At 38.5% G+C, this 14,045-nt stretch overlaps 2 protein-coding genes across 3 annotated transcripts in view; one reads left to right on the top strand and one right to left on the bottom strand.

Annotated features, from left to right (window-relative positions):
* LOC308620455 (olfactory receptor 10A4-like) overlaps window positions 1-14,045 on the top strand; it is a 124,126-nt gene that overhangs the window by 60,048 nt on the left and 50,033 nt on the right. The gene's annotated exons all lie outside the window — the stretch shown is intronic.
* LOC308619582 (interferon-induced very large GTPase 1-like) overlaps window positions 1-14,045 on the bottom strand; it is a 31,812-nt gene that overhangs the window by 14,646 nt on the left and 3,121 nt on the right. Inside the window, exon 2 of the mRNA XM_081238525.1 lies at window positions 10,927-11,035. The gene's annotated coding sequence lies outside the window, so the exon portion shown is untranslated. The remainder of the gene's footprint in view (window positions 1-10,926; window positions 11,036-14,045) is intronic.

Raw genomic sequence — 14,045 nt, 5'->3', positions numbered from 1 at the left:
TTGGGATTGACGATGACACTTTAGATACAAAACCAAAAGCATGATCCATGAAAGAATAAGTTGATAAGTGGACTTCATTAATTTTAAAACTTCTGTTGTATGAAAGATACTGTTTTAAAAAAAAGGAAAGATAAACCAAAGCCTGGGAGCAAGTCTTTGCAAAATATATATCTAATAAAAGGCTGGTATCCCAAATGTACAAAGAATCCTTAAAACTCAACAGTAAGAAAACAAGCATCCCAATTAAAAATGGTGCAACATTTTTGAACAGATATTTTACCAAAAACATACAAATGGCAAATAAACATGAAAAAATGCTCACCCTCTTTGTCATTAGAGAACTGCAAATTAAAACAACAAGATGCCACTACACACCAATTAGGATGGTTAAAAACTCTCATACATTGCTGGTAGGAATGCAAAATGTTACAGTTACTTTGGAAGACTGGTTGGCAGTTTCTTAACCAAAAAAACCCAAAACCCAGTACTGTTACCATATGATCCAGCGACGAAGCTACTTGTATTTACTCAAATGAGTTGAAAACTTAAGTCTACACAAAACCTCCCCATGATGTCTATAGAAGCTTTATTCATACTTGCAAACTTGGATGCAAACAAGAGGTCCTTCAGTAGGTTAATAGATTAACAAACTGTGGTACATCCATACAATGGATTATTATTTAGCAAAAAAATAATTGAGGTATAAAGCCATGAAAAGACATGGAAGAACCTTAAATCACATTGCTATGTGAAAGAAATCAGTCTGATAATGCTACATAATTTATGACTCCAACTATATGAAATAGTGGAAGCCAAAACTTTGGATACTGTAAAAAGATCCGTGGAAGCCAGGGGTTGTGGAGAGAAAAAAACGGTGCCAATAGACTTGCTTGATGCAGGGTTGCCACAAACCTTCAATCTGTAATAAAACACAATACCAGTGAAGTGCAATAAAATGAGATATGCCTCTGTACCTATTAGAATGGTCAAAATCCAGATCACTGGCAACACCAATTGCTGACAAGGGTCTGGCATGAAAGAAGCTCATATTCATTGCTTCTGGGAGTGCAAACGGAATAGCTACTTTGAAAGTCAGTTTGGTTCGTTCTTACAAAACCAAATATTCTTTTTCCTTATGATTAGCAATCATGCTTCTTGTTATTTACCTAAATTATACCTCACAAAAGCTGGCACACAGATGTCTATAGCAGCTTTATTTATAATTTCAAAAACTTGGAAGTAACCAAGATATCCTTCAGTAGGTCAATGGATAAATAAACTGTGGTACATCTAGACAATGGAATATTATTCAGTTCTAAAAAAAATGAAAAGAATGAACTGAAATTAAATGAAAAGAAATGAGAAGACATGGAGGAAACTTAAAAGTATATTTCTAAGCGTAAAAAGCAAGACTAAAATGCCTACATACTTTATGATTCCAACAGTATGACATTATGGAAAAGACAAAACTATGGTGTCAGCAGAAAGATGAGTGGTTACAAGGAAAGAATGAGTGGGAGGAGTACAGAGGATTTTTAGGGCAGTGAACCTATTCTGTATATTTAAGGGTTCGTTACACTTCATTAGACGTTTTTCAAAACCCATAGAATGTGCAAGACCTATGTAAACTAGGTACTCTGGGTGTTAATTGATTTTTCAATGTGGGTTCATCACTGTAACAGATGTGCCACTTTGTTGGGGGATGTTGATAATGCAGGAGATGACACGTGCGGGGGCAAGAGGTATATGGGAAATCTCTGTAACTTCTGCTTATTTATGTGTAAACCTAAAAGCACCCTAAAAAATAAGTTCAATAAAAATAAAGCAAAGTTTACAGAATTACTTGGTGAAATTGATAATCCACAGCTACTTTAGGAAAGGTTTAGTATTTAGTATGTTTTTTGGTACCTGATAAAACAAACCAAGAAAAAATAAGTAAATACAAAGAGAACTCGAACAATATGATTAGCAGCCCAACCTAATGTCCCCATGTAGAACACTGCTCACAACATGTTTTCATTGTGTCTCTAATGAGTTGTAGAAAGCCTTTAGGCTGGGCAGGGGACAGCCACGTGTTTGGGGATTGTTGGTGGATAGTTGAGGGGAGAGGAGAAGAAAGTTGAATACCTGGGTGAGGGCATGAAGACATGCATTTGGAGAGCCAATCTAGGGATCAGCCTAAGAGATGTGGTCTTCACCAGCCAGAACTCCCCATGAAGGTGGATCAAAACACGATGTCCCAATTGCACTCATCACCTGATTTCCAAACCTCTCCCTCCTTTTGTTTTCCCATCACACTCATCCTATTTTAATTTTTCCAGTGTCTCAGGTTCCAAATTGTCACCTTTGACTTCTGTCTCTCTTTAGCTCACTAGAGTCAGACATCATATTCTCAAATTTTTCCATCCAGTTCAAACCCATGTACATATCATAGACTATGTGCCAGGTGTTCTGCTCAAAAATGGTGTTATAGGCAGGAATAAGACATGGTCAGAGAGGGTTCTGCATCAGTCTAGGAGGAAGGAAATGATGAGAGTAGTCTAGGAGGAGGGAGAAACAGAGCTTTAATTGGATCTCTAATCCTCATTAGATGACTTTACTTCTTGGTTCTCTAGAGAATGCATAAGGTGTCATGAAATGTAGATAGTTCTGATGCTAACCATGGGAATCTTTTGAAGCATTCCTCATTTGTTTCTAACTTTTCTAGTTTCTCTTAAAGTTGTGTTTGGTTTTGGGTGCCCACTTTCTATCTGTGATCCAGTTCTTTCACTTTGTACTTGGTGTTGGTGTTTGGTGGTGTTGGATTAACTTCTGTGGGTAGGAATATGTCTCATACTAATTACAGACTCATTTCCAGTTCTGGCTCCTGTCTGGATTCATCTTTAGACCACATATATCCCCCAGTGATAATGGGAGGATAGTGGTATGGGCACATTTGTTTTCTGGACACCTTATTTCATAGTTTTCCATCTATAACTTTTCACTGTTGGGCATCTACTATATATTGGGCATAGATTATCCTATATATCACCTGTATCAATTTGCTCATGAGTCTATTACCTATTCCATATACACACTGCCACTGGGCCTTCATCTTTGCTCTGGTATATTCAATAATTTTTTTCCTCTCTTGTAATTCCTTTTCCACATTGCATCCAGAGTCATCCTTTTGACATCCAAATTTAAATCATGTATTGTTTTGTTTAGAAAACTGAAAATTCTACATTGTCTCATGATAAAATTAGAATGACTTATCATTCAAGGCCCTTATACTTTAACAAGAATTATACTCTACCGTACCTTTCACAACCACTCCTTTTCCTTTTCCTAATACTTACCTCACTCTCTCCCTTAAAAACCACACTCTGCCATCTTCCTTCATTCTCATGGCATTCTTGACTCTAAATATTACCCTAGATGAGCCTTTCCTCCCCACCTTTTCTGCCAGAGGTTCTATATTCCTTCTTCCCTAATTCAAGTTTCTCCTTATTTGTGAAGCCTTTCATTAATCTTTAGGTTGAGTACATAGCTCTCTTTTCTGAGCTATCAATAGTACCTTGTACTTATATATATTATATAGATTTTCCAACTGTTTTTTTTAAAGCTTTTTAAAAAAATTTATTTTTGTCTTCATTGGGTCTTTGTTCCTGCACATGGGCTTTCTTTAGCTGTGGCAAGCGGGGGCTACTCTTTGTTGCAGTGCGCAGGCTTCTCATTGTGGTGGCTTGTCTCGTTGCGGAGCACAGGCTCTAGGCACGTGGGCTTCAGTAGTTGTGGCTCCCGCGCTCTAGAGTGCAGGCTCAGTAGTTGTGGCGCACGGGCTTAGTTGCTCTGCGGCATGTGGGATCTTCCCAGACCAGGGCTCAAACCTGTGTCTCCTGCATTGGCAGGCGGATTCTTAACCACTGTGCCACCAGGGAAGCCCTCCAACTGTTTCTTAATTACCTGTTTAGATCATGTACTCCCCTTCTTCCCACACTTGTAGCTATTATGCATCAACCACCATGTCAAATTCATGTTTTGATCTTAAGAAGTCTTATAGTCTAACCTTGTGTCTCTGTTTTTAGTCTCTGCTCCTTTTGACTTTTTTCATCACTGTTTCTTTTTCAGTCTCTGTGTCAATTCTTATACCCCTTTCTCTTCCATTTCCCTTCTTTCTTACCAACTTGTCTCTTTAAGCCAAGCTCCTGTTTTCAAGTTGTTCCAGACATATGTGCATATAGAGTGGGTTCTTTCCCTGAGTCTCTTAGAGTTAAGGCTGACTGCTTTTAGTTTAGGCTTTGGCTTCCTGTGTAGCACAGGGTCTGATTTAAAAATAAGATAAGGAAGTGAAAGAAAAACTTTTTACTGTGTTTTAACATTTGTTATTATTTTGCAAAGACTCAAGGATCTTGAATTATGTGTTTAATAATGACTCAAGTTTAAAAATTATCATAAAAAGAGGACTACTGATTATAAGGTGGGTTGTCCTGTGTGGGTATGAGTGTGAGTACCCCTGGGTGGGGCGTCACACATATAAGCCCTATTCATCACCCAGCTGTCAGGGTCAGCCCTTCCTTCACTTCTACCAACTGCTGTGGAAAGGCTTTCAGTTTTAATTCTCTCTCTCTCTCTCATTTCCCAGAAACAATAGTTTTTCTTTTCTTTTTAAGTCAGCAGTGCCTTGGCAATGATAGAAAACTTTTCCACATAAAGAAATGTTGCCATGTCTTATAGATCCTGTCTCAACTTCATTCTTGCAACAGAATTTTAATTTTATCTAAGTTTCTTTAACTTCCTAGAAATAAACATTTCTGCCTGGCCAGTGCTGTTTTTACATACTGTGACCCTAATTATAACTATAATTACGATGTCTAAAATTATAATAGAGCCTGAGAAATTTTGGTTCATGCATTTTCTTCTACAAAGGCTTGATTTAGAATATTATTTGACATTTATCATATGGTGATACTGTAGTCTTTTATTAATTTGCCTGCTGAAAGGTGCCTGAAATCTTCTGGAGCTCTGATAACTGAGAGTTAGAGTGGCTAAGGGTCTATCTTTTGTGAGAAGCTCTCATTGAGATCAGAAATGGGTTAGGTGTAGGGGAGAAGAATAGTTGATAAAAGGGTTAGAAAAGAATCCAAGAGCGTTTTTAGGGAGGAATAAAATCTCAATCATAGGCCTTCAGTTCTTGGCTGGGTTTGGAGACCTTTCTTATAGACATGCTTTCAGTGCTTTCTCAGAGACCTCTGTAAACCTCTGTTATGCCCTCAGTGACCATATTTCATGGTATGATGGAACCAGCCTATACTGACTAATGAGAACCAAATGTCAAATGTTCAGGAATTTTGTAAGGCAGTTATTAAGCACAGCCATTATGAAAAATAAATTATATAGTAGCACTTCCGCAAATATGAAGGGATAAGTAGCTCCAAGGGCGCATCCTTCTACTGAAACAATAAACGAGCAAGAGAAAAAACATCAGAATCAACTTTGTTGGAAATCTGGAAAATAATCAAAGGTCTATAGAAACCAAGTATCTGCTGATCAAGAAAAAGGCAACTTTGGGCTTCCCTGGTGGTGCAGTGGTTGAGAGTCCGCCTGCCGATGCAGGGGACACGGGTTCATGCCCCGGTCTGGGAAGATCCCACATGCCGCGGAGCGGCTGGGCCCGTGAGCCATGGCCACTGATCCTGTGTGTCTGGAGCCTGTGCTCCGTAGGGGGAGAGGCCACAACAGTGAGAGGCCTGCGTAACGCAAAAAAAAAAAAAGAAGAAGGCAACTTAAAAATAGTAGGGGAGTGTTGTGGCATTTTTACTTGCCTTTGGGCCACCTTCCTCCCCTGCTTGAGGGAATCTTGAAGATACCAGCCCACGTTGTCATTGTGAGACCCTTGTCCCTGCTTTCAAAGGGAGAAGAGCAGACCTTGATCTCAGAGAATTGTGTTTGTCTATTTGGAGCCCTCTGGGGACTATCTGAAGGACTGACGAAAGGCAATTTTGTTTTTATTTGCGTAGCACAGAGCTTCTTCAGGGCACAAAAGCAGCCAAGTGGAGGGCATTCCTTGGAAACAAGAAAGGTAAATGGACAACCCCTACTGTCTGGGGGAAGATGTTAAGGTTGAGACAAATAATAGACATGCTGAAACTTGGTAGGAAAGACTGGTGAGAGAGATTTTGTGTGGAAGTGGAACAGCAAAAAGTTCCGTGTGTAGGATTTATACCTCTAAATGATCCTTGGGTTCAGAAGCAGAAAGTGAAGGCTAAGGCAGAGTTGTAAAGGGCCAGGTTAAGCATTGGAGGAATGCTAAACACTGAGCCAGTATGCAAAGCGAGGTGTTTTTTGTTTTGTTTGTTTTTTGTTTTGTCTTTAGGCAAAAAAATCTCAATCAACACATAAGCTCATGATAAGCTAAAGAACACAATTCAGAGAGCACAAACCACAAATATCTTTAGAGAAAAAGGTAGAAAAGTACTAAACATATAACCAAAACCCACAGGAACAAACCAAAACAAACCCTGAGCACGAGAAAGATTATGATTTCAAGAGTTACCTTATTATAAAATTCAAAATGTTCAGTTTTCCACAAAAAAAATTTTAAAACGTGCAAAGAAACAAGAAAATATGACCCATTCACAGAAAAATAAATAGAAACTATCATGAGGAATCAAGTCATAGAATGTATTCAGCAAGGCCTTTAATTCATCTGGCTTAAATATGCTCAAAATGCTAACGTAAATCATGGACAAAGATTCAATAACACCAGGGGAATGATGTGCCCCAAATAGTATATATTTCTGAAGAGATACAAATTATAAAAAGGGACCAAACAAATTCTGGGGTTAAAAATTACACTAACTGAAATGAAGAATTCACTAAGAATTTCAACATCAGATTAGAGCAGGCAGAATTAAAAACCAGAGAAGTTGAAAATAGGTCATTTAAAATTATCCAGTTTGAGGAACATAAAGATGAAGGAGTGAACAAAAATGAAGAGAGCCTAGGAGACCTGTGGGACACCATCAAGCATACCACATACAGATAATGGAACTTGCATAAGGAGACAAGAGAGAGGAATGATGTAAAAGAATTTTGAAGAAACTATGCCCAAAAAGTCATAATTTGATTAAATACATAAATTTACACATTTAAGAAGCTCAGTGAACTTTAGGGAGGAAAAACACAAGAGATCCACACTGAGACACTTTATAATAAAACTTTTAAAGGCCAGAGACAAAGAGAGAATCTTGAAAGCAGCAACAGAGAAGTGACTGTCATATACAAGGGAGACTCAGTAAGAAAAAGACTGGATTTCTTAGCAGAAACCATGGAGGACAGATGGCAGTGGGATGACATATTTAAAGTACATAAAGAGAGAACCCATAATCCTATATCTGGCAAAACCATCATTCAAAAATAAAGAAGAAGTTAAGACATTCCCAGATAAGCAAATGCTGAGGGAATTCATCACTAGTAGATATGTCCTGCAGGAAGTGCTAAAGGGAGTCCTTCCGGTGGAAATGAAAGAACACTTGGCAGTAACTTGAAGCCACATGAAAAAATAACACAGGTAAAGAAATATATAAACAGTATTACTGTATTTTTCATTTGTGACTCCTTTTTCTTTCCCAATTTGATGGAAAGACAAATGAGTAAAATGATAATGATAAATCTATGTTAAATGAGCACACAAAGTAGAAAGATATAATTTGTGACACAACAACATAAAGGGGAGGAGGGATGGAGCAGTGTAGGATCAGAATTTTTATATACTTATGGAAGCTAATGTGATATTAATTCAACATAGATTGTTACAGGTTTGAGAGGCTAATTGTAAGCTCCAGGACAACCAATGCTAAAATAACTTTTAAAATATACAGAAAAGGAAATTAGAAAGGAATCAAAATCATACACTACAAAAAAATCAAACACAGAAGAAGGCAATTAATGGAGACCTTGAGGAACAAAAAAGATATGAAACATATAAGAGACAAAGCAAAATGGCAGAATAAGTGTTTCTTTATCAGTAATTTTTGTAAATGGATTAAACTCTTTCATTAAAAGGTAAATATTCTCGCAATAGATAGAAAAACAAAATGCAATTATATGCTGTCTGGAAAAGACTCATTTTATATCCAAGATATATAGGACAAAAGTGAAAGGATAGAAAAGGGCACTCCAGGCAAATAGTTACTAAAAGAGAACTGAGGTATCTATGCTAAGATCAGACAAAATAGACTTTTAAGTCAAAAATTGTTACAAGAAGCAAGGAAGAACACTAAATATTGATAAAAGTGTCAACCCATCGAGAAGATATAAAACTTATAAACCTATGAACCTAACAACAGAACTCCAAACCATAGGAAGCAAAAATTGAGAAGTGAAGACAGAAATAGACAGTTCTGAAATAATAGTTGTAGATTTCATTGCTGTACTTTCAATAATGGATAAAACAACTAGGTAGAAGATCAGTAAGGAAACAGGGTAGTTGAACAACACTGTAAACCAGCTAGACCTGACAGACGTAAACAGACTCTCCATTCAACAACAGCTAGCAGTGTTTCTGCTGAACAAATTTTCTCAAGAACTTTGTGGATCTTCTGTAGATTTCAGTGGGGTTCACTCCTTTAGACAAAAGCCACTTCTATGGTTCTTTTTCAGACAAATCCTTCTGGAAAAGCCTTGGCCTCCCGCTGAGATGGTAGGAAACAGTGACCAAAGCCTTGGCCTCCCGCTGACATAGCAGGGAACAGTGACCTTAAGCTTCCTAGAGGACTTCTACTTTGGTTGATATCTGTGAGGCAAACGCTTATCTTCTTGAAAGGACCATTTTTGTGCCTGATTCCTTTACCTTTTAATCTTTCTGAGGTTTTAGGAAAAGGTTGTACAATCATAATCAACAGAGATTCCAGACTGTGAATCTCTTTATTCTAATGGGTTTTGCCCTTTGCAGAGGCTGAGAAATTTCAAAATTGTAAGGCCTTGGCTCCTTTCTGTTTAACAGTTCTTTCCCCAATTTATCTTTCTTTTCTCACATTTTATCATAAGCAGCAAGAAGAAATCAGGAGGCACATTTAACACCTTACTTGGAAGTCTCCCTAAGTATAAAACCAGCTTTTTAGTATTTCCTTGTACATAACTCCGGGACATAATTTTGCTAAGCTTTCTATCACTACATAACAAGAATCCTCTTCCTTCTGTTTCTAATAACATGTCCCTCAATTTCTTCTGAGCCCTCACTGCAGCATACCTAAAGTCTGGATTTCTTCCAACAGTCTGTCAAAGGTATATAGGCTTTCTCTGTCATGCTCTTCAAAGTTCTTCTAGCTTCTGCTCACTTGCCTGATTCCAAAGCTGTTCCCAAGTTTTAGGTACCACTTCTAGGCACCAAAATCTGTATTATTTTTATATTATCGTATAATAGATTGCCACAAACTTAGTATCTTAAAAAACACACACATTATATCACAATTTCTGTCAGGAGTCTGACATGGCTTAGCTGGGTCCTCTGCTCAAGGTCTTACAAGGCAGCACTCCAGGTGTTGACTGAGCTGTATTTTCATCTAGAGCCTCAACTGGAGAAAAGCTGCTTTCAGCTTATACGTGTTGACACAATTCATCTCCTTATGATTTTAGGACTGTCCACAGTTCCTTGCCACATTATCTTTTCTGTAGGCCCTCCCTCAACGTGGTAGCTTACTTCTTTAAGCAGGCAGGAGGGAAAATTATCTCTAAAGAAAGGCCGAGTCACTCTTTAAGGTCTTTTCCCTGATTAAGTCAAGCCTACCCAGGATAATATTCCTTTTGGTTAGTGCAAAATCAACTGATTTGGGACCTAAATTTCATCTGAAAAATTCCTTCATCTATGCCACATTCTATTAGCTAGCAGCAGGGGAAGGGCATTACATAGGCCTCGAATCATGGAGCTACCCTCATCTGTGTGCCAAGTGACAAAATATGTAACACGCTCAGCCCAGTGTTTGACCTATTCTGAGGGTTCAATAAATGTTAACTCCTCCTATCATTTAATTTTTCTAAAGCCCTGTTGAAACCACAGTCTCAGTGCCCAAAGGGATGTGGGACTCAATGAGGTAAACCCCACTGAAGGGGAGGAGGACCTAAAGTAGGTTTCTACCGCTAAGCCAAGGGAGAATCTGATTCTCCCAGTAATAAGAGCATACCTCACATTTTAGGAAAATCTGGAGAGAGGAGCTGTTACTGGGGACTTGAAGAGCTAAAGCAGAGAACTTAGAAGGAATACATATGAAGATTAGGTTCCAGGGAACTTTTCAGTGCATCAAGGTAGAGTGTAGAAAGGAATTAAGGGAAGCATAGCCCAGGGAGTGTATGCCATGGAAACAAGTAGGGTGGCTGTTATCTGGGGAGACATATAACCTTCAAGACATCCTTTTAGTTGGCCAAAGGGACTTAGAGTTTAGGTGGCTCAGGATTGTAACTGAGCTATTCTGTACATGGAATTCATTTGGTGCCTACACCTATTCTAGGTGGTAGAGGCAAATTTTCAGAGAGGATATCTAGTTAAGATTGGCCTAGGAACCAAAGTAACCAGAAAAGTGGCAAGTGTAATGGGGGAAAACATCATGAAAAGAGACAAGGGCTGCTCAAATGGGATGAATAAGGCCCAAGGGCCATAGGATCCTATAGGACCAGGAATGGACATGTAGGAAAACGAGAAGCTCCCCAAGGTAGAGGAGCAGGCTCTAATCTGCGGGAGACCATGAAAACTGAAAGTAGAGTGGCAGACCCACCACTCCAGGGAGCATAAATATAGGGTTTGATGACAATATATCAAGTACAATAAAGATTGGGAAGCTTACATACATTGGGGAATGAAAGGATCAGTCAAGACAGAAGGGTCTAAATTAAGGCCATGCTTTTTTTTTTTCTTTCTTTCTTTCTTAATTTTAACTAGAAACTACATACCACAGCTGCAGTCAGGAATGCTGATCCTGAAGGTTAACTTTCAGAGGTGGCTTCCTGTCTCCTGGTGCTTCTGCCATGAGATAATAGGAAATATTAGTCATAGAAATTGCTGCAACATGGAAAATAACTTTCATCATTTTGATGTAGACTGAAAGTTAAGGGAGATGCTGTGTCTCTTTTCTGCTAATGTTTTAGTTATTTTCTTGTTGTCTCAGAACGAGGAGTCTCTTTCCTGTGGGAAAGGTGGGAGACTGTAGCCCAAAGAAAGCCTCTTCGGCCTTTGAAATCCCATAGCCATTGACCTCCAAATAGGTTAGGAAGGAACCAAAAGGGTAGGACAGTAGCTGCAGCTGCTTTTTCTTTCTAAGACTTAGGACTAAGCCTGTTGAGCTAGAATTGTCATAGCTGTCATTTCAAGGGCACAGACAAAGGCACATAGGGAGGAGGGCAGACTCCTCAATGATTGTCTCCACTGGACAGGCTGGTTCAGATTTGGACAGATATTGTCCTGACACTGGAGTTGGGGAGTCTGTGTGTCCTGTTACACTGTCAGGCTCTTCTCACTCTGCATGAGTAAGTCTGCTGGGCATTGAATAGGAGTTGAATGTGTCAGAAAACATTTTTCAAGATGACCTTCCCTGAAGGGAGCTAGCAGACCATGGATATATCCCCACATTAGGAGATGATCTGCCAGTGATTTGGGAGCATTGGTTTATACCACAGTGGACACAACCTTTGCTCACAAAGCAGAATGGTACAAGTGAGACTTTATATTGACTAGAGAAAGTGTATTGTGGAAATCAATCCATATATTTAGTCCTTGCTAAAGACTGAGTCCCTGGTATTTATGTAACCTAACAAAATGATCTCTGCTGAAGACTAATACAGTGGCCTTTACTAGATGTATGTAGGTCCAGACACACTAGTATTTTCCTCAGAAGTAAATCAGTTTTATAGTTAAGGTGTATACCAGGATCCCTCCTTCTTACCCCTGTCTAGAGTGTCCGGGAAGAAATCCTTTGAAGTCACATAAAAATTCAACTTTGTGAGTTCCAGCAAGGATCTATTAACAGTCAAAGACTTACATCCTTGTTCAAGACCATGTTGTGTCTTTTCACTGACTTATTCTCTAAGAAAAATACATGTAAACTAGTGTGTATATCTGAGTGCTGTGTATAAGGCACTTGTTCCAATAGTTTCCCAAGGCAACAAGCCATTCTTTGTAGCTTTGTGTGCCTCAGAGCTGATACTGAGGTTGTGTCAATGAAAGAGAAGTAGAGATATGGGTAGTAGGAAGAAGGATGAGGAGAAGAAAAGATGTCTTTTAGTTCTTGTCTACTTCAGTGTTGCCTACAGTGAAGGACTTGTGGCCTAGAGGTAGATTATTTGCCCATACTTTGTGGTGCTGGAAAGATTTTGACAATGATTTCTCCACCTAGCTTATCATACAGTTTTGGTCTATTTGAATGCCAAATTATAGAGATAGATTTAAAGAAGGCAGAAATTGCAGCAAATTAAAGGAGGTGTTAAGGATTGTAATGTCCTCACTCCTCTGACTGATCGAACTGGACTTGGTTTTAAACCAATTTAAAGTTAAAAGTATGAGTTAATCTTTCAGAGTAGTTGTTCTCAGTCTTTATTTTGGATAATGATCACCTGAGGACATCATAAAAATGTGGGTTCCCAGCCCCACTCACAGAGAATCTGACATGGGGTGTCTAGCTTATTGCTCAGGAACTATGGTTTTTATAAATCCCCCAACTTTAATTTTATAAATGCTATCAAGTGTTCAATCATATTTTGAAAAAAAACCCCAACCCTATTCTAAGGAGACATTTTTAATGGAGAAAAGATGGGTGTGAAAAAACTAAATTTGCCATTCCTGTTGGCCTGAACATGAAGATATCTCCTTTGAGATTCTTTACTTCTTAGTTTCCAACTGAAGTGTTCTTTCTGTCTCAGTATTTGAATGAATACACATGAAGGTTCCACTACTATGCTAGAATGTTCAACTGAGGGATCTTTAAGAATTTAACTTCAAAGGATAAAGACACGGAAAGGGCTATGAAGAGCTAATAAAGCTCATCAAGGAGACAGGGAGGCTAGATCCAGAAATGCTGCCAACATGTGACTGAGTCTAATATGGTTTTCAGAAGGAGAGATCAGAAAGGATGTTTGAGAAAAATCATCAAAGAAACAATAGAAGGATGTTTCCCAGAGCGGCAGTATGGCCTGATTCTCCATAATGAAAATATACATCAAATGTTGTACAGAATTAATAACAACAACAGTAACAACAACTCTAATATATCCTGGAAATATTCTCCTATTCTTAGAATAAAGAGTAAAGAGTTTGAATATTAAACAAATGAAAAATCTGGTTTATTTACAGATAAGTTTAAAGCAGACTGATACCAGAGAAACAATAGAAGAATCTAGGGAGCTCCTCTTTGTTGACCATCTCTTCTCTCTGTACCCATCATGATAATGTGCCTTTGAGTGAACTAGATCATACAAGTACCATGGATTGGAAGTTTGGCAAAGATTTAAAAAATTTCAGCCTTTTCAGCATTTCCCTTCCCTAGTGGAGGGAAGCAAACCATGAACTTGTAAGTATTTGAATAAGCAAAATAATTTCAGATTATTTTAAGTGCTAGGAAAGAAACAAGCAGATAATGGGATGGAGAGTAACTTGAGGCTGCTTTCGATATGTAGTTAGAGGATGTGTGTTCAAAGGCTCTGCTGCTAATCGTGAGCTGCTTTAGGCTCTTTATGTAGTGTCCAGCCTTTCCCAGTTTCTGTCAAATATAATGATCCACCAATGCCACTTCTGAGTATTTATCTAAAGGAAAATAAAATACTAATTTGAAAAAATCCTCCCTCTCTCCCACCAGGTTCATTCCAGCATTATTTACAATAACCAAAGTTGGAAACAACATAAATGTCCATTGATGGATGAATGGATAAAGAAAATGTGGTACATTTCTAATGGAATATTATACAGTAGTAAAAAAAAAAGGAAGGGGGCTTCCCTGGTGGCGCAGTGGTTGAGAGTCCACCTGCCGATGCAGGGGACACGGGTTTGTGCCCTGGTCCGGGAAGATCCCACGTGCCGCAGA

This window comes from Mesoplodon bidens, assembly GCF_964165515.1.
Source record: "Mesoplodon bidens genome assembly, chromosome: 7".
NCBI classification, from domain to species: Eukaryota; Metazoa; Chordata; class Mammalia; order Artiodactyla; family Ziphiidae; genus Mesoplodon; species Mesoplodon bidens.
This window is presented reverse-complemented; position numbering and strand designations above follow the sequence as displayed.